The following is a 26,082-nucleotide window of genomic DNA, read 5'->3' on the forward strand; positions in this document are numbered from 1 at the left end:
GGGACGACTCCTGGTGGCCCCCAGCTCTAGGCACCGCACCCAAGCCAACGGACCACGCACGCAACTTGGGCTTCATACTGGACTCCTCCCTATCGATGACCAGACAAGTCAACGCCGTCTCCTCATCATGCTTCCACACCCTCCGCATGCTCCGTAAGATCTTCCGATGGATCCCGACTGAAACCAGGAAGACGGTCACCCAGGCCCTCGTCACCAGCAGACTGGACTACGGAAGCACCCTCTACGCCGGAACAACAGCCAAGCTTCAGAAAAGACTTCAGCGTATCCAGAACGCCTCGGCCCGACGCATCCTGGACGTCCCCCGACGCAGCCACATCTCGGGCCACCTGAGAGACCTGCACTGGCTCCCTGTCGACAAGAGGATCCTGTTCAGACTCCTCACCCACGCACACAAATCCCTCCACGACCTGGGCCCAAGGTACGTCAACGACTGCCTGACCTTCTACACGCCCACCCGCCAGCTACGATCCGCGTACCTCGCCCTCGCTGCCGTTCCTCGCATCCAGAGAGCCACCGCCGGTGGAAGATCCTTCTCCTACCTGGCGGCTAAGACATGGAACTCCCTGCCCATCCACCTGCGGCTGACCCAGGACCACCTCGCCTTCAGGAAACAGCTCAAGACCTGGCTGTTCGAGCAGTAGCAGACCCCCTCCCCCAAGCGCCTTGAGACCCTTCCGGGTGAGTAGTGCGCGATATAAATTCCATGATTGATTGATTGATTGATTGATTGATTAAGCTTTTGTTATTTAGCGCAAAGTGGCCATTCCCTGGCAGTTCAGGAGTGAGGTATACATTTGGGCTGATTTGCGCACGATGGAGCTAAATTTGGCTCTTTTATTCAAATTGAATGAATAGATTGCTCAAACACAGTCTGGCGGAAGCAGATTAGGATCCTTGCTCTCACCAGTATGGCTGATTACAGACTTGAATGCTGGTACCCTGGAAACGAGCCAAGGAAATGATTTATGTAGGTTAGTGTCAAAGAATTGGGTCCATAGTACAGATTTAGATAGAAGAAAAACGAGGAGTGACCACAAAGATAAAAGGAAAGCTTCAGAATTATCTATGCTGACCCAGGGTGAGAACCTGAACCAATAAAGTGTTTAAAACAACCTTCCTGTGGAAGAGCCAGCCGACAGTGTTGCTCTAGCAAAGTAAGCTCTGATTGTTGCAAATGTATGCAGAGGTGTTTGTATTGCCAGAACCAGGTATGGAATCAACAGAGCACTGAACAGAATGCGAGGGTCCAAGGCACATGTTAAAGGGCATTGGTAAATATGCAGAGAGAGTAGTTGGGTGCCTACTGGGAGAGGGGATCCAATAAGTTTATGTTTGGGACCGAAGAGAGTAGAACAACCCCTGTAGAAAAGGAAGCTACTTGGGATGGCAAGAGAAGACTGGCGGCCCAGCGAAAACAAGGCTAATCCATAATGAGATGCTGTAACTTTTATTTGAAGACAGATTTGGCAGATGGGTTACTCTGTCACATCGTGATGGGCATCCCTTCTGCCTTTTTACGAGTGCATTATATTCTAGGGTCCTTGTGATAAAGTGGGTGGGATAGCCATCACTTTTGTGATGGGTGAACCCATCTGCCAAACTTTAAATCAACCCTTAGTATTTGAAATATTATGCTGTTTCTTACCACATTATGAAGGAGAACAAAAGTCATGCGAGGTCAAGTCCAGTTTGTACTTTCGTTTTAACTATCTTCTTAAAGTGGACACACAGGTAGAATCTTGCAGACAACTCATTGAACAGCATGTTCTTAGATTGAGGATGGCTATTTCAGTCTGTCGGCGCAGGGCTGTTCTGTTGCTTTCCTTTGTTAGTGTTTTATTACATTACACATTAGCTCGAAAATGTTCTGTGCAGCATCGATATCACATATCATAAAGTTCCACTTGATTTAACCTGCAGCCCAACATCTTGTTCAGTGTTTCTTTTGAGACTTCAAACACCCAGTTTTGTCTTACATTCAATCAATCAATCAATCAGTGGTTTATAGAGCGCGCTACTCACCCGTCCCGTGAGGGTCTCAAGGTGCTGGGGGGGGGAGGAGGGGGAGCAGCTCCGGGTCAGTATAAGAGCCAGGTCTTCAGTTCCTTCCTGAACGTGTGGATGGTTGGGGAGCGTCTGATGTTGAACGGGAGCTCGTTCCAGGATTTGGCTGCGATGTAGGAGAAGGCTCTCCCGCCGGTTCGGTTTCCGCGGATGCGGGGAACCTCTGACAGGGCGAGGTCAGCGGAGCGGAGGTTCCTCTTGGGTACGTGGAAACATACTCGATCGTTGAGGTATGTGGGTCCAATGTTATTTAGGGATTTGTAGGTGTGGGTGAGGAGTTTGAAGGTTATCCTTTTCTCGATGGGGAGCCAGTGGAGGCTTCGTAGGTGTTGGGTCATATGTTCGTGGCGTGGTGTCCCTAGAATGAGCCTGGCTGCGACGTTCTGGATGGTTTGGAGTTTGTGTAGAAGAGTTTTGTTGATTCCGGCATAGAGGGCGTTGCCGTAGTCTAATCTGCTGGTTATGAGTGCGTTGGTGACGGTCTTTCTGCAGTTGGGTGGGATCCATTTGAAGGTCTTGCGGAGGATGTGGAGGCAGTTGAAACTGGTGGACGCGACGGCGTTGATCTGGCGGTTAATGGAGAGGGAGGAGTCGAGGATTATGCCAAGGTTCCGAGCGTGGTCTGTCGGAGTGGTAGGGCTCCCGAGGGCGGAGGGCCACCAGGTACTCTACCAGGCGGAGGTGCAGGGTCCGAGGATGAGGACCTCGGTCTTCTCGGAGTTGAGCTTTAGGCAGCTGTCCTTCATCCAGGCTGCTGCGTTTCTCATTCCTTCCTGGAAGCTGAGTCTGGTGATTTCTGGGTTCTGGGTGAGGGAGAAGATGAGTTGTGTGTCGTCGGCGTCGGACACAATGCTAAGCCCGTGCTGTCTGATGATGACGGCGATGGGGGCCATGTAGATGTTGAAGAGCGTTGGGCTTAGTGAAGATCTCTGAGGTACTCCGCAGATGATGTCAGTGTTGTCGGAGAGGAAGGGGGGGAGTCTGATCCTCTGGGTTCTGAAGGAGAGTAAGGATTGGATCCAGTCGAGGGCGGATCCCTATATTCCTGCGTTGTGGAGTCTGGCAGCTGGGGTGCGAAGTGAGACGGTGTCGAGGGCTGCGAAGAGGTCTAGGAGGATGAGGGCTGCGGTGTGTCCCTGGTCTAGAGGCATGCAGATGTCGTCGGTGGCGGCGAGGAGGGTGGTCTTGGTGCTGTGGTTGCTGCGGAAGCCAGACTGTGATGCGTCTAGGATGGAGTTCTCTTCGAAGAAGGCGGTCAGCTGGGTGTTCACGAGTCTTTCGGCGACTTTGGCTGTGAAGGGGAGTAGAGAGATGGGCCAGTAGTTCTTCAGGTCAGTTGGGTCAGCCGTTGGCTTCTTGAGGTGGGGTCTCACCTCTGCATGCTTCCAGTCATCTGGGCAGATACCGGATAGGAGGGAGGAGTTGATTGTTCGTCCTAGTTCGGGTGCGATGACTGCGGTAGCCCTGTGGAAGATGTGAGGGGGGCAGGGGTCCGTTGGGGCTCCTGAGTGGGTCTTCTTCATGGTTGAGGAGATGAGTTCGATGGACGCGGGTGCCCAGGAGGTGAGGATCGGTTTCTCGGCGGTGGTAGGTGATGTGGTGCTGTTTCGTGCTGGCTCGCTGAAGTTGTCATAAAGGGACTTGATCTTCAGGTGGAAGTGGGAGCTGAGTTTGTCGCACAGTTCCTGGGAGGGTGTGATGTCAGTGACTTCGCAGGTGGGTATTGCGAACTGCTGAATAATGTTGAGCAGTTCCTTGATGTTGGACGCGTTGGTCTTGACTTTGTCTCTCATGAAGGTCCTTTTGGTGTCCCTTATACGCTGGTGTCAGTCCTTCAGGGCGCTCTTGTGGTTGTTCCATGCTTACGTGGTCTTCTGGCTCCTCCAGGTTTTCTCCAAGTGTCTGCAGGAGCATTTGGCTTCTTGGAGTTCGGTGGTGAACCAGGCGACCCTCAGAGGGCGTTGTTTGGCAGTGCGACGGAGAGGTGCCAGCTTGTCGGCGCAGCCGGAGACCCAGCGGTGGAATTCCCTGGCTGCGGAGTTGGTGTCGATTGCGGCCTTGGGGGGGGTCTTGGAGGAGGGTGGAGTTCAGGTGCTCCTCAGTGACCTTACTCCAGTTCCGTCGCGGCGGGCCTGGGGCTGGTTTGGGTGCGGTGGTGGTGTTGAAAGTGAAATGGACGCAGTGGTAGTCCGTCCAGAGGGACTCGGTAGTGTGGTGGAAGCGGATGTTTTATCCCCCCGCGAAGATGGGGTCGAGGGTGTGGCCTGCTCTGTGGGTGGGAGTACTGACGAGCTGTTTCAGTCCTAGGATGACGAGGTTCTCGAGGAGAGTGGTGAAGTCGAGTCCTGGCTGTTTTCGAGGTGGAAGGTCAGGTCCCCGAGCAGGATGTAGTCCATGGAGGTGATGACGTGGGGTGCGGCAAGCTCAGCGATGGTGGTTTCGGGCTGGGTGCGGGGTCCTGGTGGTCTGTAGATGAGGGTGCTGCATAGCATGGTACTGGGGCTGGTCTGGACCTGGAAGTGGAGGTGTTCCATGTGGGAGTAGGGGTCGCTCGTGCTGGATGTGGAGAGTCGGAGAGGGGTCTTGTGGGCGATGGTGATTCCTCCTCCCGGGCAGTGTGGGCGGTCCTTTCTCTGGATTTTGTAGCCGTCAGGGATTGCTGTGGCGATGTCGGGGCCGGAGGTGGCGTTGGTCCAGGTTTCCATGAAGAATGTGACGTCGGGCGAGAGGGTGTCGATCAGGTCCCAAATCTCTACGGCGTGTTGGTGTAGGGAGCGCACGTTGAGGAGGATGCAAGTCAGGGTTTCCGTGGGTTGTTCAGTCGGTGGCCCTTCGGCGGCTGCAGGCGTCTTGTCGACGGTGAAAGATCTTCGGCAGTGTCCGCACGAGAACTGTCCATGGGTCGTGTTGGGCAAGGATCTTAGGCAGTCGGCGTGGCCTCTGGGGTTATGAGCGTGGAGGGTGGCTGAGTCGTATCGGTGGGGACCAGGAGGACCAGGGTCCTTGGCGCTGGTCGCGGTAAGGTCGCTGACGGACGCAGCGGTCGCCATTATGTACTCAGAATTACACAGCTCAAATGAAAAACACAAAGACCTGAAGCAGAGGTGGGCGCGAGGCTCGAACTCTGCAGCTGGCGGACTGCGGGCATGTGATCAGCTGGCGGAGCTGCTGGGGAGAGTGCTGCCTGGACTGAAGGTCAAGGCTTTACACGTGCTACCCCGCAGCGGTCGCTATTATGTAGGGGAGGGGGGCAGGAGTAGATGTGGAGGCGGGAGTGGGGCTGGGTCAGGGGGGTGGGGCATGTGGAGTGTGCAGGACAGAGCGGAAAGCAAGAGACAAGCGGGAAGAAGGCTATAGTAGCAGAAGCGCTAAGGCTCTAGATAAACAGTAAACAGTAATAACACAGAACGACACATAATTACACAGCTCAAATGAAAAACACAAAGACCTGAAGCAGAGGCGGGCGCAAGCCTTGGACTCTGCTGCTGGCGGACTGCGGGCGTGTAATCAGCTGGCGAAGCTGCCGGGGAGCGTGCTGCCTGGACCGGAGGTCTCCATTGTATGTGAGGAAGCAAATTTAAAAATTATGTGTGTTTAATTAACATGAATGGGTCACAAATGAAGTAGTTGCACTTTATTTGACATGCCTAACTGTGCTTCAAATTCACTTGCATATCACTTTAACATTGACATGTGTTCTTGTTTCTCTGCCTGTACACAGAAAGTAGCAAAGGTGTGCTTTAGTATTTCAAAATGTCACTTATCCAATTCTGATCTATGGTCCTGTGCTGTGATGTTCCTGAAGGAAATAAAGAGCTCAAGTGCATCATTTGAAGGCCATTTCCCAGTGGCTGAACAGAGGTTGTTTATGTAATTTGAATGTGCCTTTGTTTTGTTTGTAGGACATACAGCAGGAGTATTCACTGTTAGTACAGCAAGAGTCGTGTTCCATGTGATGAGTTTTCTGTTTTACCATTGGATATCACGATGTATCATTTGCTTCCCCTCACACTGACTGTGTGATTTATCTGCCTGAGAACATATAAAAATGCTTCATTAAGGGCATGAGCCAATATTTTCCATCTCTTTTTATCTGAGCAGGCTCTATATCAGATTATTATTTGACTTTATATTTAGAGATTCTTTGTGATTTTCTTATGCCTATGAAACAGAGCTGTCCTTATGAAAATATGCTCCTTGTCTCATTATTAGCCTTGCTCTAAACTGTATTTACTTCTGTCTATTTACTAGAATAAGGCTCACTCGTTATTGTCTATTGATCTATTGATGCTGAATTGAACTGAATAATCGTTTACCTTTTTGCCTTCTGTAATGAGTCTTAAGTTAAAAATAAAGCGTCATGGTTTGTATTTAAACAGAATGGGGGTTGGGAACACACTGCCTCACAGTCCCACACAGTTCGCCCCTTTGCATCCTGGTAAATGCAGTACACAGTTCAAACGTGCTTTAAAATTAGCTGGAGTTTTTCACCAAAGTTGGTGCAGACATTGCTGTATATCTCTAGACACGTGTTTCTGGGTTGAGCCCATCATCAGTAGAGAGCAGCAGTATTAGAAAGCAAAGAAAAATCATATGGGGTTGCTGGAAATGCTGCCAAGTTCCTCTTAGGTCACAGTGTCACTCACAGGCACACAGGTGCATCTCTAAAGCCCGTCAGCTTGCTGGCTCAAGGGAGCCTTTTAACCCCTTGTGAGCCTATTACGTGCTGGATACGTCATGGAGCACAGTCGCGCTGTGCCCATGACGTGTCCAGCATGTCATGAGGCATTCCCTGCGGAATCCCTCTGGTGCGGGCACCAGAGGGATTCCCTTTAATTAAAAATAGCCTCGGGAGCTGGGGGAGAGCTTCCCCAGCTCCCGAGGCCCCCCCCTCTTTCAGTGTAATGACGATCGGCGCGCACGTCGCGCCGACGTCATTACACTGAAATTGAAACTCAAATGAGCCAAGAGGCTCATTTCAGTTTCACTTTGTACGTGCTCAGGGGGCTATCTCATCCCCCTGAGCACGTAGAAAGACGGGAGAGGTATCGTTGGAAAGGGGAGAATCTCCCCTTTCCAATGGTATGCCTCCCCAGTGGATCCCTGCTTGAGGATCGCCACAGGAGGGCGATACCCAAGCACGGATCCACCCACTAGACACCAGGGGGGGGGGGGAGTGGCCCCTTGGGCAAGGCCCTCTGCTCCCCCCAAATAATTGGGGCATTATTTAGTCTTTTTGCCCCCAATCTGCCCCCGGGGGGGGGCAAAAAGCCCACTAGACACCAGGGAATTTTCCCAAAAATAAAAATAGGGGTGGGGGCTGCCCAAAACGGGCAGGCCCATGCCCCCAACCCCCCCCCCAATAATCACAGTCTTTCTGCCCCTCACGGGGAGCAGATGGGGCATTGCCCCTAATCTGCCCCTTCGGGGGGGGCAGAAAGCCCACTATACACCAGGGATTTCTTTTCAGTTTTATTTAGGGTGGGGGCTGCCCAAAACGGGCACGCCAATGCCCCCACCCACCCACCACCATTACAGCCTTTCTGCCCCCCCGGGGGGGCAGATGGGGCATTGGCCCTCAATCTGCCCCCGGGGGGGCAAAAAGACCACTAGACACCAGGGAATTGTAAAAAAAATAAATAGGGGTGGGGGCTGCCCAAAACGGGCAGGCCCATGCCCCCACCCCACCCCCCAATTATCACAGTCTTTCTGCCCCCCCCGGGGGGCAGATGGGGCATTGGCCCCTAATCTGCCCCTTCGGGGGGGCAAAAAGCCCACTATACACCAGGGATTTGTTTTCAGTTTTTTTTTAAGGTGGGGGCTGCCCGAAACGGGCACACCAATGCCCCCACCCACCCGCCACCATTACAGACTTTCTGCCCCCCCAGGGGGCAGATGGGGCATTGGCCCCCAATCTGCCCCCCCGGGGGGGCAAAAAGACCACTAGACACCAGAGAATTTAATAAACAATAAAAATAGGGGTGGGGGCTGCCCAAAACGGTCTGGCCCATGCCCCCACCCCACCCCCCAACTATTACAGTCCTTCTGCCCCCCCCGGGGGGCAGATGGGGCATTGGCCCCTAATCTGCCCCTCCGGGGGGGCAGAAAGCCCACTAAACACCAGGGATTTTTTTTGCGCAATTGTTTTTAGGGTGTGGGCTGCCCGAAACGGGCACGCCAATGCCCCCACCCTCCCCCCCACAAAAATGACAGTCCTTCTGCCAACCAGGAGGAAGATGGGAGCTGTAGTCTCCAATCTGGCCCCCCGTGGGGGCGCAGAATGCCTACTAGAAACCATGGATTTTTTTGTTTTATTAGTGTAGGGGTAGGGGCTCCCCAAAATGGGCATGACAATACCCCACCCCCAGAGAAATTCCAGTCTTTCTGCCCCCCCGGGAGGGCAGATGGTGGCAGTGGCCCCTGATCTGCCCCCTGGGGGGGCAGAAAGCCCACTAGGCGCCAGCGAGTACGCAAGCTTTTTTTATGCGTGGGGGTGGGGGCTGCCCAAAATGGTCATACCAATGCCCCCACGCCCACAAAAAATAGCCACAGTCTTTCTGCTCCTTTAGGGGCATATCAGGATGAAACCCCCTTCCCTGATTCCCCCCCAGGGCAGCAGAAAGGCCACTGGGCTCCGGATTTTTTTTAGCAATGTTCATACCTGTGGATTTTGGGCCCTAGCGCAGTTGGCACGTAGGCAAACCTAGCAAACCTGTGCATTCTTTAAAACTAGACACCGAGGGGAATCCTGGATGGGGTGACTTCACTGGCTCTCACCAGGTTCTGTTACCCTGAATCCATTGCAAACCTAAAAATGTGTCCAAAATAACACATTTTCCTCACATTTCTGTGGTGGAAAGTTCTGGAATCTGCGTGGGTCCAGAAAATTCCACCCACCCTGCATTCCCCAAAGTCTTCAGAGAAAAATGGTACCTCACTGGCGTGGGAAGGCCTAGTGCCCGCGTCAGGCAAGAGCCCAAAACCTATTGAGGAGACATCAAAATTACCTATCACAAAACAACCTGGTTTTGCAAAGGGGGTCCTATGAGTTTTTGGCCCCGGGCTTGGCGGCCACCTAGGGAAACCTACACATTTCTGAAAACTAGACAGCCGGGGGATTCCAGGGAGGTATGGCTTGCGTGGATCCCCCAATGTTTCCTTACCCAGAATGCCCTGCAAACCTCAAATTTAGCTGAAAAAATCACCTTTTTCACACATTTTTGCGTCGGAAAGTTGTGGCATCACCGGGCTGACACAAATTTCCTACCACCCAGCGTTCCCATGGGTCTCCCGATAAAAACGGTGCCTCACTCGTGTGGGAGGCCCAAGTACCCGCGACAGGCAAGGGCCCAAAACGTATTGAGGCAACATGAAAATTGCCTACCTCAAAACGACCTGGTTTTGCAAGGGGGGTCACCTGGGTTTTTGGCCCGGTGCTCGGCGGCCACCTAGGGTAACCTACCAAACCCACACATTTCTGAAAACTAGACACCCGGGGGATTCCAGGGAGGTATGGCTTGCATGGATCTCCCAACGTTTCCTTACCCAGAATGCCCTGCAAACCTCAAATTTAGCTGAAAAAATCACCTTTTTCACACATTTTTGTGTGGGAAAGTTGTGGCATCACCGGGCTGACACAAATTTCCTACCACCCAGCGTTCCCCCGGGTCTCCCGATAAAAACGGTGCCTCACTCGTGTGGGAGGCCGAAGTACGCGCGACAGGCAAGGGCCCAAAACGTATTGAGGCGACATGAAAATTGCCTACCTCAAAACGATCTGGTTTTGCAAGGGGGGTCACCTGGGTTTTTGGCCCGGTGCTCGGCGGCCACCTAGGGGAACCTACCAAACCCACACATTTATGCAAACTAGACACCCGGGGGATTCCAGGGAGGTATGGCTTGCGTGGATCCCCCAACGTTTCCTTACCCAGAATGCCCTGCAAACCTCAAATTTAGCTGAAAAATTCACCTTTTTCACACATTTTTGTGTGGGAAAGTTGTGGCATCACCGGGCTGACACAAATATCCTACCACCCAGCGTTCCCCCGAGTCTCCCGATAAAAACTGTTCCTGACTCGTGTGGGAGGCCCAAGTACCCGCGACAGGCAAGGGCCCACAACGTAGTGAGGCGACATGAAAATTGCCTACCTCAAAACGACCTGGTTTTGCAAGGGGGGTCAACTGGGTTTTTGGCCCGGTGCTCGGCGGCCACCTAGGGGAACCTACCAAACCCACACATTTCTGAAAAGTAGACACCCGGGGATTCCAGGGAGGTATGGCTTGCGTGGATCCCCCAACGTTTCCCTACCCAGAATGCACTGCAAACCTCAAATTTAGCTGAAAAGATCACGTTTTTCACACATTTTTGTGTGGGAAAGTTGTGGCATCACCGGGCTGACACAAATTTCCTACCACCCAGCGTTCCCCCGTGTCTCCCAATAAAAACGGTGCCTCACTCGTGTGGGAGGCCCAAGTACCCGCGACAGGCAAGGGCCAAAAACGTATTGAGGCGACATGAAAATTGCCTTCCTCAAAACAACCTGGTTTTGCAAGGGGGGCACATGGGTTTTTGGCCCGGTGCTCGCGGCCACCTTGGGGAACCTACCAAACCCACACATTTATGAAGACTAGACACCCGGGGGATTCCAGGGAGGTAAGGCTTGCATGGATCCCCCAACGTTTCCTTACCCAGAATGCCTTGCAAACCTCAAATTTAGCTGAAAAAATCACCTTTTTCACACATTTTTGTGTGGGAAAGTTGTGGCATCACCGGGCTGACACAAATTTCCTACCACCCAGCGTTCCCGCGGGTCTCCCAATAAAAACGGTGCCTCACTCGTGTGGGAGGCCCAAGTACCCGCGACATGCAAGGGTCCAAAACGTAGTGCGTCTCAACAGGCAAGGGTCCTAAACTTAGTGCCCCTCACTACAATTTGGGCCCTTGCCCGTGGCGGGTCCTTAGGCCTCCCACACGAGTGAGGCACCGTTTTTATCAGAAGACCCGGGGGAACGCTGGGTGGTAGGAAATTTGTGTCAGCCCGGTGATGCCACAACTTTCCCACACAAAAATGTGTGAAAAAGGTGTATTTTTTACCTAAATTTGAGGTTTGCAGGGCATTCTGGGTAAGGAAACGTTGGGGGATCCACGCAAACCATACCTCCCTGGAATCCCCCGGGTGTCTAGTTTTCAGAAATGTGTGGGTTTGGTAGGTTACCCTAGGTGGCCCCGAGCACCGGGCCAAACACCCAGGTGACCCCCTTGCAAAACCAGGTCGTTTTGAGGTAGGCAATTTTTATGTCGCCTCACTACGTTGTGGGCCCTTGCCTGTCGCGGGTACTTGGGCCTCCCACACGAGTGAGGCACCGTTTTTACCGGGAGACCCGGGGGAACGCTGGGTGGTAGGAAATTTGTGTCAGCCCACTGATGCCACAACTTTCCCACACAAAAAGGTGTGAAAAAGGTGAATTTTTCAGCTAAATTTGAGGTTTGCAGGGCATTCTGGGTAAGGAAACTTTGGGGGATCCACGCAAGCCATACCTCCCTGGAATCCCCCGGGTGTCTAGTTGTCAGAAATGTGTGGGTTTGGTAGGTTCCCATACGTGGCCGCCGAGCACCGGGCCAAAAACCCAGGTGACCCCCCCTTGCAAAACCAGGTCGTTTTGATGTAAGCAATTTTTATGTCGCCTCACTACGTTGTGGGCCTTTGCCTGTCGCCGGTACTTGGGCCTCCCACACTAGTGAGGCACCGTTCTTATTGTGAGACCCGGGGGAACGTTGGGTGGTAGTAAATTTGTGTCAGGCCGGTGATGCCACAAATTTCCCACACAAAAATGTGTGAAAAAGGCGATTTTTTCAGCTAAATTTGAGGTTTGCAGGGCATTCTGGGTAAGGAAACGTTGGGGGATCCACGCAAACCATACCTCCCTGGAATCCCCCAGGTGTCTAGTTTTCAGAAATGTGTGGGTTTGGTAGGTTCCCCTAGGTGCCCGCCGAGCACCGGGCCAAAAACCCAGGTGACCCCCATTGCAAAACCAGGTCGTTTTGAGGTAGGCAATTTTTATGTCGCCTCACTACGTTGTGGGCCCTTGCCTGTCGCGGGTACGTGGGCCTCCCACACGAGTGAGGCACCGTTTTTATCGGGAGACCCGGGGGAACGCTGGGTGGTAGGAAATTTGTGTCAGCCCGCTGATGCCACAACTTTCCCACACAAAAATGTGTGAAAAAGGTGCATTTTTTGGCTAAATTTGAGGTTTGCAGGGCATTCTGGGTAAGGAAACGTTGGGGGATCCACGCAAGCCATACCTCGCTAGAATCCCCCGGGTGTCTAGTTTTCAGAAATGTGTGGGTTTGGTAGGTTCCCCTAGGTGGCCGCCGAGCACCGGGCCAAAAACCCAGGTGACCCCCCTTGCAAAACCAGGTCGTTTTGATGTAGGCAATTTTCATTTCACCTCAATACGTTTTGGGCCCTTGCCTGTCGCGGGTACTTGGGCCTCCCACACGAGTGAGGCACTGTTTTTATCGGGAGACCCGGGGGAACGCTGGGTGGTAGGAAATTTGTGTCAGAAAGGTGATGCCACAACTTTCCCACACAAAAATGTGTGAAAAATGCGATTTTTTCAGCTAAATTTGAGGTTTGCAGGGCATCCTGGGTAAGGAAACGTTGGGGGATCCACTCAAGCCATACCTCCCTGGAATCCCCCGGGTGTCTAGTTTTCAGAAATGTGTGGGTTTGGTAGGTTTCCCTAGGTGCCGGCAGAGCTAGGGTTCAAAAACTACAGCTAGGCACTTTGCCAAAAAAGGTTCATTTTTCACTGAGAAATTGAGGTGTGTCCATGATGCGTTTTGCGCCGTTTCCTGTCGCGGGCACTAGGGCGACCCACACAAGTGAGGTACTATTTTTATCGGAAGACTTTGGGGAACACGGGGTGGGTAGAAATTTGTGGATCCACGCAGAGTCCAGAACTTTCCACCAGAGAAATGTGCGGAAAAAGTGTTTTTTTGGGCAATTTTTGAGGTTTGCAAGGGATTCTGGGTAACAGAACCTGGTGGGAGGCAGTCAAGTCACCCCATACTGGATTCCCCTGGGTGTATAGTTTTAAAAAATGGATAGGTTTGCTAAGTTTCCCTAGGTGCCGGCAGAGCTAGGGTTAAAAAACTACAGCTGGGCACTTTGCCAAAAAAGGGTAATTTTGCATTGTGAAAATGTGGTGTGTTCACGTTGGGTTTTTAGCCATTTCTTGTCGTTGGCACTATGCCTACCCCTACAAGTGAGGTACCATTTTTATCGGGAGACTTAGGGTAATTCAGATTTGTAAAGGACCTGTTATTACCTATTGACTTTCGATGCATTTCTGCCTTTCAAATGAAAGACATTGTGTAAAAAAGAAGTCATTCTAAAAAATGACTGATAATTCTCATGCTAGTATGAGTATTCCCAAATTCGGAAATGTGCAAATATCTACTGTTTCTAAACTCTATATTTTGTTCCCATTTCAGAAATACATAGGTGTCTTTCATACCGCTTTTTCCATGTACACATTTTTACAGAATAATTACTATATACCCGGTACATAATAAAAAACCATTGCAAGTTGCTGCTCAGTTTTTGGCTCTGGGTTCGTCGGGTTCTTGGTGAACCTACAAGTCCTATATATCCCCACAACCAGTAATGTCCAGCGGATGTAACGGTATATTGCTTTCAAAGAGCTGTCAAAATTAGAAGAAGTTACAGGTGAAAACGTTGACACAAAAGGCGCTTTTTTTCAACAAATTTTCAATTTATCCTATATTTAACTGTTAGTTTCTATAAAGAAACCTTGATGGATCTACACATATGACCCCTTGCTGAATTCAGAATTTTTTCTACTTCTCTAAAATGTATAGCTTTCCAGGATCCATTATTGATTTTGTACCCATTTCTACCATTAACTGGAAGGAGGTCGAAAGCACAAAAAATAGCAAAAATAGGCTATGTCCCAGAAAAATGCCAAAACTGTGTAAAAAATGTTGGGTTTCTGGCAAAAGTCTGGTATCCCCTAAAATCTGGGAAAATTGTGATTTCAGCCCCACAAACCCTTTTTTGATAACACTTGCAGGGAAAAACCCAGATGCTTTCATTTGCAGCCCGTTTTTCCCATTTCCCCCCAAAAAAACTAAATTGTGCTGTATTTTGGCTCATTTCTGTGACCCCTCCAGGGGAATCCACAAACCCTGAGTACCTTCAGAATCCCCATGATGTTGGAAGAAAAGGACGCAAATTTGGCGTGGATACCTTATGTGGTCAAAAAGTTACAGGGGCCTCAGCGCGCACTACCCCAAATAGCCAAAAAAGGGCGTGGCACAGGAGGGGGAAAAGGCCTGGCAGCGAAGGGGTTAAACAGAATGGGGGTTGGGAGCACACTGCCTCACAGTCCCAGCACAGTTCGTCCCTTTGCAACATGGGTTTTATTTGAATTTTGACTCGTTTGAATTTTCCTGTGTGGTATTTCCAATGTGTATTCTCTCGATTTTTCTGTCATTTTGTATTTTATACCCACGCCTCTCGTCCTTTGGGATTTACACATAGCCCTGATTCAGCCAACGGCCCTTTAATTGCTAGCATGTGCTCACATTTCAAGCTCAAGCAGTAGAAATAATTATCTGTACTGCCCATGTACGAGGAGACTCTGATGTGCTGTGCATCTTCAGGGTGTGAGAACAGGACGATGCTACTTTCTGTTAATTTTGTGTGGATATGTCGAGTTTGCTGTCTATAATGTTCTGATGTTTCTCGCTTGGGTGCTGGGCTTGTATTATTATTATTATTATTATTATTATTATTATTATTATTAAGATTATCAATTGGAGACAACTGAAAAAGATGTAGCCATGGACTGAGAATATCTTTAACCCTTGCTTGTTTTAGGTCAGTTTCCAACTGACTTGCACTCTTCACATTCTTTGACATTTTTAAAATGATAAATGCAAATGAAACTTTGAATTTAGGGGCCCATTAGGATGTAGGGCGTATCGCCACTGCCCGCATGGCAGTTGCGATCCGTCCTACATCCTTCCCCACCCGCCACCCATTTCCCCCTGCCATATTAGTATGGCGGGGGGACCGCGGCGGATGGAAAGACCGTCAGCCGGTTTAATATGGTGGCGGTGTCAACTAAACACCGCCATCCATATCAGGATGCAGGCGGGGGGCAGCCTTTCAACGCCGCCACGGAAAGGAATGCAGACTTTGACGTTGGGGGCCCGTTGCTGGCCCCCAGTATGTTGGGGTGGTGGGGGGGCACATGGAGGGTACCTATGGTATCCTCCTGCATGTGGATGCACAACATGGCAGGCACCGCGCGGTGCCTGCCACATTGTGCATGCACATTCTCAACATACATTTCTGACATTGCGGAGGGTGCTGCTGAAAACACCGCCCGCCACAATGCCAGGAATGCGGGATGCACCCGCCAGTATGGCGGGGGCATCCTAATGCCCAATGCAGGACCGCCGCATGCATAGCGGGCGGTCCCAAATCCCCAGGCCTATAGCGGGCGGCATACTAGTGAGCCCCTTAATGTTTAAATACAGTTGAATACATTTTAAAATGCTTTTTAATAACACTTTGTAAATCTCTTTCTATATATGTGTGCATGTGTGTGTGTGGTTTTATGCGTGGGATAAACTCCACAGCCCCCTTTTTTAGTTAGTATTTTTTTTCTTTAGTGGTAAAGACCTTTCATTCAAATTAATTAATTTCTTCTGTTTTGGCGGTAATCCCTCAATAAATAAATATTTTTTCTGTTAGGTACACCTGAAAGAGATGGGAAGTCAGCATACTGGATATAATGTTCTGATGTTCAAGTTAGGGGCTCATCGCCACTGGTACTGGCATGTCAAGTGAGTACACCTTTGAACACCTCCTGGCAAAGAAATGGTCAACCAAGCTTTTGCTCACCTATATCTGTGAATAACTGCTATGATACTGATGGAGCGTGTTCTAATGCTTAGTAAATACCTTTGCTCCCTGCCCCTAACCAAAGGGCAGATGAAATTCAACAGGTCTCTCATCTAGGCAACAATTTGTAAAAACAAAAACATCCTCACAGCAGCATATGGAACAGCTGATCCTACAGCTCAGGGCTGAATAAGGCATGTGCTCAGCAAACCGGGTAGTCTATCTATGTCTTTTCAAGGTCTCAGCAACAGCAGTTCATACCCTTAGTTAAGCCTGGGCAGAGTTGGGGTAGTGCCACTACGCGTAGTTCCACGGAGTTATGAAAAAAATAATTGGAACGGGAGCCCACATCCTGCGACCAGCTGAGGGTCTGTGTGCCCGGAATGGGGGTCCCTCGTGCCCGGGTAGGCTCCCAGATCCCCCCGGCCTGGCTGGGTTGAGAAGCAGGGACCGGGCCTGGGGCCTGGGTTTCAGACAGGACCTGGGATGTGGGAGCCCCCGTCCTGCGGCCTGCCAAGGGTCCGTCTGCACGGGACTGGGGTCCTGGTGCCCTGGTAGGGCCACCCTTCCCGGCTTGGCTGGGTTTAGAAGTGGGGACTGGTTCTGGGGCCTGGGCTCCGGCAGGCCTTGGGGTGTGGAAGCCCATGTCCTGTGGCCGGGCGAGGGTCTGGGTGCCCGTCACGTGGGTCCATCAGGCCAGGGCAGGGTTAAGCTCCGCCATGGGCCTGGGTCGGAGGTCTGCCGGAGCCCCCATCTGCCTAGTGGTCCTCAGCCGGCTGCCGGACAGGCCAGGACGCCCCCCTAGCATGGGGTCCGTACTCGGTCCTGCTGCGTGGCAGGGTGCCTGGGACAGGGTCCCGTGGGCCTGGGGAGGCTTCCCCTATGCCTCGGGGCCCGAAAGCCCCGGCTGGGTCCAGGGGTCTCGAGTCCGGTGCCCCAGCCCTTGGCCCCGTCCCCGGCCTGCTGCTATGCCAAAGGCCCGAGATGGGGTTCCGTCGTGCCCTGGGAGCCTCCCTCGCTTGGCTGGGTCCAGGACCTCCGTCCGGGGCCCCTCACCCCGGGATCTGTCCTCGGGCCTGCCGCGTGGCAGGGTGCCCGGGATGGGGTCCCACTGACCCGGGGAGTTCTACCCCACATCTCCTGACCTGGGAGCCCCAGCTGGGTCCAGGGACCCCACTGGGCCCCGGGTCGGGTACTTCAGCCCTTGGCCCAATCCCCCGGCCTGACGCTTTGCCAAAGGCCTGAGATGGGGTTCGGTCGTGCCCGGCGACCCCCCCCTCGCTTGGCTGGGTTCAGGAGCTCCGAGGGCCTCCATCCATGGGCCTGCCACGTGGCAGGGTACCCGGGATGGGGTCTCGCGGGCCCGGGGAGGCTTCCCCTGCACCTCTGGGCCCGTGAGCCCCAGCTGGGTCCAGTGACCCTGCCGGCCCTGGGATGGGTGCTCCAGCCCTGGGCCCAGTCCCCGGCCCGCTGCTATGCCAAGGGCCCGGGACGGGGGTCCGTCGGTCCCGTGCACACCACCGCGCTTCACCTGCTTGTTAAGGTGTCCGCTGGCTCCCCCCCTCGCAGCCCCATGGCTGAGGCCCAGCTGGGGCTACAGGTCTCCGGCCCCCATGCCTCGGCTCCCGCTCACCCTTTCATTAGAGCACAGAGCAACCTTTCCCCTTGGCCATCTGGTCGCACCTATCCCCTCGGCCATCTGGGCGTGCGCAATGCTTTCCAATTGGGTGACCAGACTACCCTGGAAGTCCCTATGAGGGCTCATTTGCCTCCCCGATCCCAGCGAGGGCTCCAGGAGGTCGGGCACATTTGCGCCTTGGGTCCCCTCTGTCACTCAGTGCGCACAGATTACAAGAAAGGGGGGTAATTTTCCTCCGGATTACCAGAGGGTCAGTCAGACCTATGTGAGGTCTGGCGATTCTGAGACAGGGGAAGGCAGGACCTGGGCCTGCCCACCAGGACCCCAGGGGCCCGGGTCCACGCCTGCTTCTCAGCCCCTTCCTGATGGGCCTTTCCTCTGAGCCTGCTCGCCCTGGGAGCAGGCAGGGACGCAAAGCTGGCATCCCCTCGCAGGGCAGCCTGCCAGGGGAGGCCCCAGCCGTACTCTGATCGATTGGGCACTCTCGGTCCATTTAGGGATGGACTGCTTGGCCAGCCTCGGCTGTTGTTTCAAGCAAAGAGCTTCCACCCCACATGGACCGTCTGACTCGAGGGCCTGCCTCCTGGCAGGAGGCCCTTCACCCTACCCAACAGAGCGGCCCCGTGCCCCTCAGTGGTACGACCCGAGCAGAAGGGGTCAGGTCGCACCAGGCCCATGGACGCTGCCACCCGGCAGGTCCATAGGCCCCGAGCGACATGCCATCACCCGTCTCCACCCAGTGCATTTCCGCAGCAGCTCAGAATGACCATTCTGAGGGGTGCCAACGCCGCCAGGCTTCGGCACACCTGCGTCTCGCTCAGTCTGTGCCTCGGCCTGCCTCTCCCTTCCGGGGGGAGACGGCTGGGCCCACCAGTGCCCGTGTGACCGCACCTCTCCACCCCTCCAGCGAGCCCTCCCACCCAGGTGGGCGGGCTCCTTCCCCTAGCATGCTCCCGAGAGGCAGGGGTGTGCAAAGGTTGCCTGTCGGGGAGATGGGCACGCAGCTCCAAAACCCACCCCGTCAGCAGATGCGGCTGCTTGGTTGATCCTGCCAGTAGCATATGCTCAAAGATTAAGCCATGCACATGTAAGTACACATGGCCGGTACAGTGAAACTGTGAGTGGCTCAGTAAATCAGTTATGGTTCCTTTGATCGCTTCATCTGTTACTTGGGCGACCGAGGATCGGCCATTCTCACACAGCAGGGTGGCCTGGAAGAGAAGGAGCCAAGGGTCTGCAAGGGGACCCCCGGCTGCACTCGGGAGGAGTGCGGGATGGGGAGCTGCCTGGCTCTCCCCTTCCGTCGCGTCTGACCCGGGCAAGGGTGGAGTGGGCTTCCGCCGGCACAGCTCGCGGCTGCCGGGTGACGGATGGCTGACTTGCAGGTGGGGCGACCCTCCCTCGTTGCCAGGCACCCGGTTTGACCTGGTCCCATGCGGCTGGTCTTAGGGGTTTCAAGACTTGTGCAGTCCCTCCCGTTACCCCGGGAGGGACTGACGGCGGTGGGGCTGCTGCTGCCTTCTCCCATCACTACGGCAGCCCCCCTTGCCCGCGGGTGGGTGGGGGGACTCCCGGGCAGAGCACCTGGTACTGCTTTTTTTCTCCCAACAGTGCAGTCTGATTCCCAGAGGGGAAGCCTTGAACGGGGCAATGGACCAACGGCGTTGCCTTCCTCCCGCCTCTCCTGCGCCTGCAGGTGGCCGAACGATTTTTAAAAGTTGCCTGTGACTCTTGGCGGTGGATCACTCGGCTCGCGCATCGATGAAAAATGCAGCTATCTGAGAGAATTAGTGTGAATTGCTGGATACTTCAAACGCACCTTGCGGCCTCGGATTCCTCCCAGGGCTACGCCTGTCTGAGGGTTTCTCGATCGTCAATCACCCCGAGGCTTCCCCGGGAATTAGCTGGCACCGTCGCAGAGTTAGCTCTGCTTCCCTTCGTCCCCCCCACAAGGTCAGACCCCCCCGATCGCCAGTGGCAGGGTCCCTCACCGGGTCCTGCTGTGGAGGTATGCAGCCGGTGTGCCTAGCCCCTCTTCTCCACCTTGGCGGGGAGGGGGGTCCGGTGACTGGTCTGCCCCGGGCCCGTCCCGGGGCACCTGGCGGTGTGTCACGTGTGGCTGTCTGTGGCGTCCCACCAGCTGCCCACGCACACGTGCCTCGGGCGCCTACCTCCATGGCAGGCTTCCCGGGGAGGAAGAACCCCCTCCAGATACGATACGATGCTAGGCCCCTGATCTGGAAAGGGCCTTGCCTTCCCCAGCGGCTCCCCCCGACGCTTTGGTGTTTTTTTCCAACTACGACCTCAGATCAGACATGGCGATCTGCAGAATTTAAGCAGATCACTAAGCGGAGGAAAAGAAACTAACCAGGATTCCCCCAGTAACGGCAAGTGAAGAGGGAACTGCCCAGCACCGAATCCCCGCCCGGCGGCGGGCACGGGAAATTTGGCGTACAGAAGGCCGACTCCCCGGCATCGCTCAGGGAGCCCAAGCCCTTCTGATCGAGGCTAACCCCATGGACGGTGTTAAGCCGGTAGCGGCCCCCGGCGTGCCGGGATCGGGTCTTTTTGGAGTCGGGTTGCTTGGGAATGCACCCCAAAGCAGGTGGTAAACTCCATCTAAGGCTAAATACGGGTGCGAGACTGATAGCCAACAACTACTGTAAAGGAAGGTTGAAAAGAAGTTTGAAGAGAGAGTTCAAGAGGGGGTGAGACCTTCAAGAGGTAAATGTGTGGGGTCTTTGTAGTCCCCCTGGAGGATTCAACACAGCGGGAAAGTTGGTGGCCTGGGAGTTCTGGATCCCCTCTGCGGGACCGGCGCCCGTGCCCTACCCGGCTCCTGCAGGGCGCATTTCCTCCGCATCGGTGCGCCGCGACCGGCTCTGGGTCAGCTAGGAAGGCTTCGGGGTGGCAGTTGGCCCTCTGTTCTGGCGAAGAATGTTACAGCCCCCCTGGCAGCAGCTTCGCTGTGTCCGTGGTGCCAAAGAAGATTCAACCGCCTACGCGCCCTCCCCTGGGCACCCGCTCCCGGCTGCCCCTCGGGGCGTGCCAGGGCTGGGAAGGGGCGACGTGCCCCCCACTCCGGGAATGACTGTCGACCGGGGTGGACTGTGCTCAGTGTGCCCCAACCGCGTTGTGCCGCTGGGCGGGGAGGCCCATGCTGGGCGCCAGGGGTCTGCGGCGATGTCGGTTACCCACCTGACCCGTCTTGAAACACAGACCAAGGAGTCTAAAACCTGCGCAAGTCGGGTGGCCGAGCAAAACCCTGTGGCGCAATGAAGGTGAGGGCCGGCGCGTGCCGGCTGAGGTGGTATCCCGCCATGCTTCTCGCGGCTGGCGCACCACCGGCCCGTCTCACCTGCACCGTTGGGGAGGTGGAGCATGAGCGTGTGTGATAGGATCCAAAAGATGGTGAACTATGCCAGGGCAGGGCGAAGCCAGAGGAAACTCTGGTGGAGGTCCGTATCGGTCCTGACGTGCAAATCGGTCATCCAAGCTGGGTATAGGGGCAAAAGTCTAATCAAACCATCTAGTAGCTGGTTCCCTCCAAAGTTTCCCTCAGGATAGCTGGCTGGAGCCCCCAGTTTTATCTGGTAAAGCGAATAATTAGAGGACTTGGGGCCGAAACTATCTTAACCTATTCTCAAACTTTAAATGGCTGGAAGTAAATCGAAGTGCATATGCACTTTTTAGAGCTAATGATGGTGAGCACCGGCAGGACCCGGGCCAGTTAAAGGTGGTCTTATTAGAAAATACGGTATAGCATTTTTAGTTTCCTGTTCTGTTGCCGTTGTCGGGGTTTGTTTTCCGTTTTGCCAGCGGACATGGGCAGAGATACTGGAGTCATGTAAGGGGTGGCTGGAAGTAAATTACAGTGCATATGGACTTGTTTCAGCACCAGCTTTTTAAAGCTAACAATAGTGAGCACCAGCAGGACCCAGGCCAATTAAAGCTGGTGTTATTAAAAATACGGTAGAGCATTTTTAGTTTCCTTTTTTGCTGCCGTTGTCGGGGTTTGTTTTCCGTTTTGCCAGTGGACATGGGCAGAGATGCTGGAGTCATGTAAGGTGTGGCTGGAAGTGAATCGCAGTGCAGATGCACTTGTTTCGGCACCACCTTTTTAGAGCTAACGATGGTGAGCACCGGCAGGACACGGGCGAATTAAAGATGGTTCTCTTGGGCTCATTAATACAACTATATCAAATAGTTAAACTTAAAAATGATATTACAAAACACAGAGCATTTTATTTTAGTAATATTAAGCATTGCGTGTTATCAAAAAAAAAAATTTCTGTTTACGTTGTCGGGGTTTGTTTTCCGTTTTGCCAGCAGACATGGACAGAGATGCCGGAGTCATGTAAGGTGTGGTAAATCGCAGTGCATATGCAGTTGTTTCAGCACCATCTTTTTAGAGCTCACTATAGTGAGGACTGGCAGGACCCGGCCCAATTAAAGCTGTGTCTGTTGGTGTGATTAATACAACTATACCAAACAGTCAAACTTAAAAAAAATAATATTAAAAAACCATGGAGCATTTTATTTTACTAATATTAAGCATTGAGTGTTATTAAAAAATACGGTAGATCATTTATCTTTTCCTTTTCTGTTGACGTTGTCGCGGTTTGTTTTCCGTTTTGGTACCTGTGCTCCTTAATACTTTCACTGCTCTTTAATACTTTTTATATACTAAACTCCAATATATGGGTAGACCTATTGGCACTGCCAATGCTTGCTCACTTACCCAGTGAGGCGGGAGGGGGCGAGCCCCGTGGGGTTCTTGCCTCTGGCTCCAAGCGCCCGGCACCCGCTGGGCGTGACCCGCTCCGGGGACAGTGGCAGGTGGGGAGTTTGACTGGGACAGTTCACCTGTCAAACGATAACGCAGGTGTCCTAAGGCGAGCTCATGGAGGACAGAAACCTCCCACGTAGCAGAAGGGCAAAAGCTCGCTTGATCTCGATTTTCAGTATGAATACAGACCGTGAAAGTGGGGCCCTCACAATCCTTCTGACTTTTTGGATTTCAAGCAGGTGGTGTCAGAAAAGTTAGCACAGGGATAACTGACTTGTGGCGGCCAAGCATTCATAGCGACGTCACTTTTTGATCCTTCGATGTCGGCTCTTCCTATCATTGTGAAGCAGAATTCACCAAGCATTGGATTGTTCACCCACTAATAGGGAACCTGAGATGGGTTTAGACCATTGTGAGACAGGTTAGTTTTACCCCACTGATGATGTTTTGTTGCAATGGTAATCCTGCTCATTACGAGAGGAACCGCAGGTTCAAATATTTGCTGTATGTGCTTGGCTGAGGAGTCAGTGGGGCAAAGCTACCATCTGCAGCATTATGACTGAACGCCTCTCTAAAACTTAAGTTGTAAATAGATATAAGAAATAGGTAATTACACAATACTACAGCCTCTAAGCCAGAATCCTCCCTAAACCGTAACAATACCTCAGGGCCGTGGAGACTCAGTTGGCCTGGGATAGCCGGCCTCTTCTGGGGGGCCGGTGCGTAGAGCCGCTCGCTTGGGGACCGGAGCGCGGACGGAAGGGGGCCGCCTCCATCGCCCTTAGTGCACCGCATGTTCGTGGGGCACCCGGTGCTAAGTCATTCGTAGACGACCTGATTCTGTTGGTTTGAAGTGGCCATGCTTTTTTCCATAGTGGTTTGTTGAGGTATTCCTTATCTTAGCCATGGTCAACCTGTTGTAAAGGTCCCAAATCCAGACCCCATAATGAGCACATAAAATTAGCCTGTCTGATTTTGTCCCATATTGACGTAGTCTCTACGGTCCGACTCCATCTTAGGTAGGACCCGACTCCACTTTAGCTCATTGAGGCCACCATCTTCCTTAGCCTAGACAATGAACATCGCCATTCCCTGATTTCTGCAGAACCATTATCATGTCCGCCTTTAAATGCAGATGTCTCCAGACCTTATCTTTCCAGGTACTCTGATAGTGCCAAGTTCATCGGTTAATGTCAATAGATACAACATCCTAGGTGACAGTCGTCTGGGAAACATGCCTACCCCTCACCATCTCAAGGTTAAATAAGAACACATATAGACATATAACCAAATCAATATAGTCTGAATTGATGTCCCTTTGCCTTATATGTCCATAAAGAAATGTTTGAAATTCATACCTTAATGCACATAATCTATGTCATATATTCCTAAACTTATGTCAGAAATAGGCTTGGGGGAGTTCGAAGTGACAAAAAAACTCAGCCGCGCTACAGGGAGTTCCGCAAGCGGCAGAATGCGTTAAGTCATGAGGTTTGCACTGATTTTTAGTGACTGGTGTTTGTCTTGCGAATGGCACCACATGCAGCACCAGAGGGCGCTGCTTCTTTCTGGCACTCAAGTAGGACCTCTACTTGAATGACAGTTTCCTCAACATGGACAGAAGGTTTATCAACAGGAGCTATAGTGACCATCCGCGACCACCCATGTTGAGAAATCTCGCTGGGAGGTGGTCTAGCGTTGGATTTTTCTTCCTCGTACTAGCCAACTTAATGGTGGTGAGCGCGAGTGAGGAAAAAACTCTGCTCCCCTACGCAGAGTGGAGTTTTTCGGAACTCCGCATGCTCCCCGGAGTGCAGTGTACTTTGCAAACTCTACGAACGGAGTGCTGTTCACTGCCCAGGCCTAGTGAGAAATTCCAATTCCTGATAAGATTTAGGGGCCCATTAGGATGGCGGACGGACCCCAGTCCGTCCGCCACCCTAGCGGTGCTGGGACTGGCCGCCAGTGGTGCAGCGGTCCCGCACTGCCAATTAGGATTCGACCGCCACCCTGGCGGTTGCATCCCGCATATTCAACATTGTGGCTGGCAGTGCTGTAAGCAGCACCCGCCACAATGTTGAGAATGCATGTTGTGCATTAGCATGCACAACGTGACAGGCACCACGCGGTGCCTGCCACCTTGTGAATGCCAATGTAGGGGGGTACCATGGGTACCCCCCAAGTGCTGCACCCCAACCCCCCACCCCCGGAGGCCCAAAGTAAACACTGCATGCCTTTCCATGGCGGAGTCTCCCCTATGGAAAAGCATTCCACCGCCACCATCATAATATGGAAGTGGTGCCTGCAAGGCACCGCCACCATATTATGGGCCTTTTTCGCCAGGCAGGCAATCGTGACGATTGCCTACTGGTGGAAAAGTGGAGGACGGTCTTTCCGTACGCCGCGGGACCCCTGCCATGCTCTGCCATGGGGAGAGGATGTGGTCCGTCGGCTAGACTGCCGACTTTGGTGCTGGAAACCAGGGTTCGAGCCTCGGGGTCGCGTCCGCATCCTGTGATACTGGGCAAATCACTTAATCTCCCCGTGCCTGAATGTGTAATGTAAATACGGTGCTCCTGTAAAGCGCTCCAAAACCTTCGGGTCGAGTTTGCGCTACATAAATAAGCAAAAAAAAAAAATGTGGCGAGGGGTAAATGGCCGTCCGGCAGGGTCTTTTGGTGGGCGGATCGCCACCGCCGGTCAGGCAGTGGCGATCCGCCCGCCATGCTAATAGGCCCCTTAGTATTTAAGGACTGGCACTTGACCACTTGTCAGAAGAAGTCCTTTGCCTAGTATATCGCCCGAGATTCTGCTAGAGGGTTCACTGACAAAATATCGATGTAAAAAATATAGAAGTAAAACATCTCGATGAAAAAATATAAAATGGAAAAAGATCGGCTACCTACACTTGAACAGGTAAGTACAAAAATATCGAAAAATAACATCGATGTAAAAAATATAGTTGTAAAAAATATCGAACTTTACATATATATAAAATAAAATAATTAATATATTATATATGCTAAACAATAAACTAATATAAAAAATAAAGGAGATTTAATATAAATTAAAACACATAATAAAGAACGTATTAAAAAAAGCTAAACACACATACATAATAATTCATATATATTTACTTTAAAACAATGAATAAACTATTAATTTTAATGTATTTTTTTCATATTAAAATTATATAAAATTTACAAATATATGTGTGTGTGTGTACCAATACCATAAAATCTAATAAATAAAAAACATCTACTATTAATTAAAACAAACTATTTAAAAATCTTCAAACTTAAATTTCCCACTTCAGTGATTGCAACAGAAGGGAAAGTGTTGGATAGCGGAGGGGGATACAAATTACTATTCCCACTCCAGTGAGTTCAACAGTAGGGAAAGTGTTCGATAGTGGAGGGGTAAAAATTACTATTCCCACTCCAGTGAGTGCAACAGTAGAGAAAGTGTTGGATAGCAGAGGGGTAAAAATTACTATTCCCACTCCAGTGAGTGCAACAGAAGGGAAAGTGTTGGACAGAGGAGGGGTAAAAATTAATATTCCCACTCGAGTGAGAGCAACAGTAGGAAAGTGTTGGATAACGGAGGGGTAAAAATTTCTATTCCCACACTAG

The 26,082-nt window shown here is 52.3% G+C and overlaps 2 pseudogenes; both read left to right on the forward strand.

Annotated features, from left to right (window-relative positions):
• The first annotated feature begins 19,387 nt into the window (after positions 1 to 19,387).
• On the forward strand, positions 19,388 to 19,526 carry LOC146863975 (5.8S ribosomal RNA; annotated as a pseudogene).
• Positions 19,527 to 19,960: 434 nt separating this feature from the next.
• Positions 19,961 to 23,124, forward strand: LOC146863976 (28S ribosomal RNA; annotated as a pseudogene).
• Positions 23,125 to 26,082: the final 2,958 nt, after the last annotated feature.

This window comes from Triturus cristatus, chromosome 2_1 (genome assembly GCF_964204655.1).
Source record: "Triturus cristatus chromosome 2_1, aTriCri1.1, whole genome shotgun sequence".
Taxonomy (NCBI): Eukaryota; Metazoa; Chordata; class Amphibia; order Caudata; family Salamandridae; genus Triturus; species Triturus cristatus.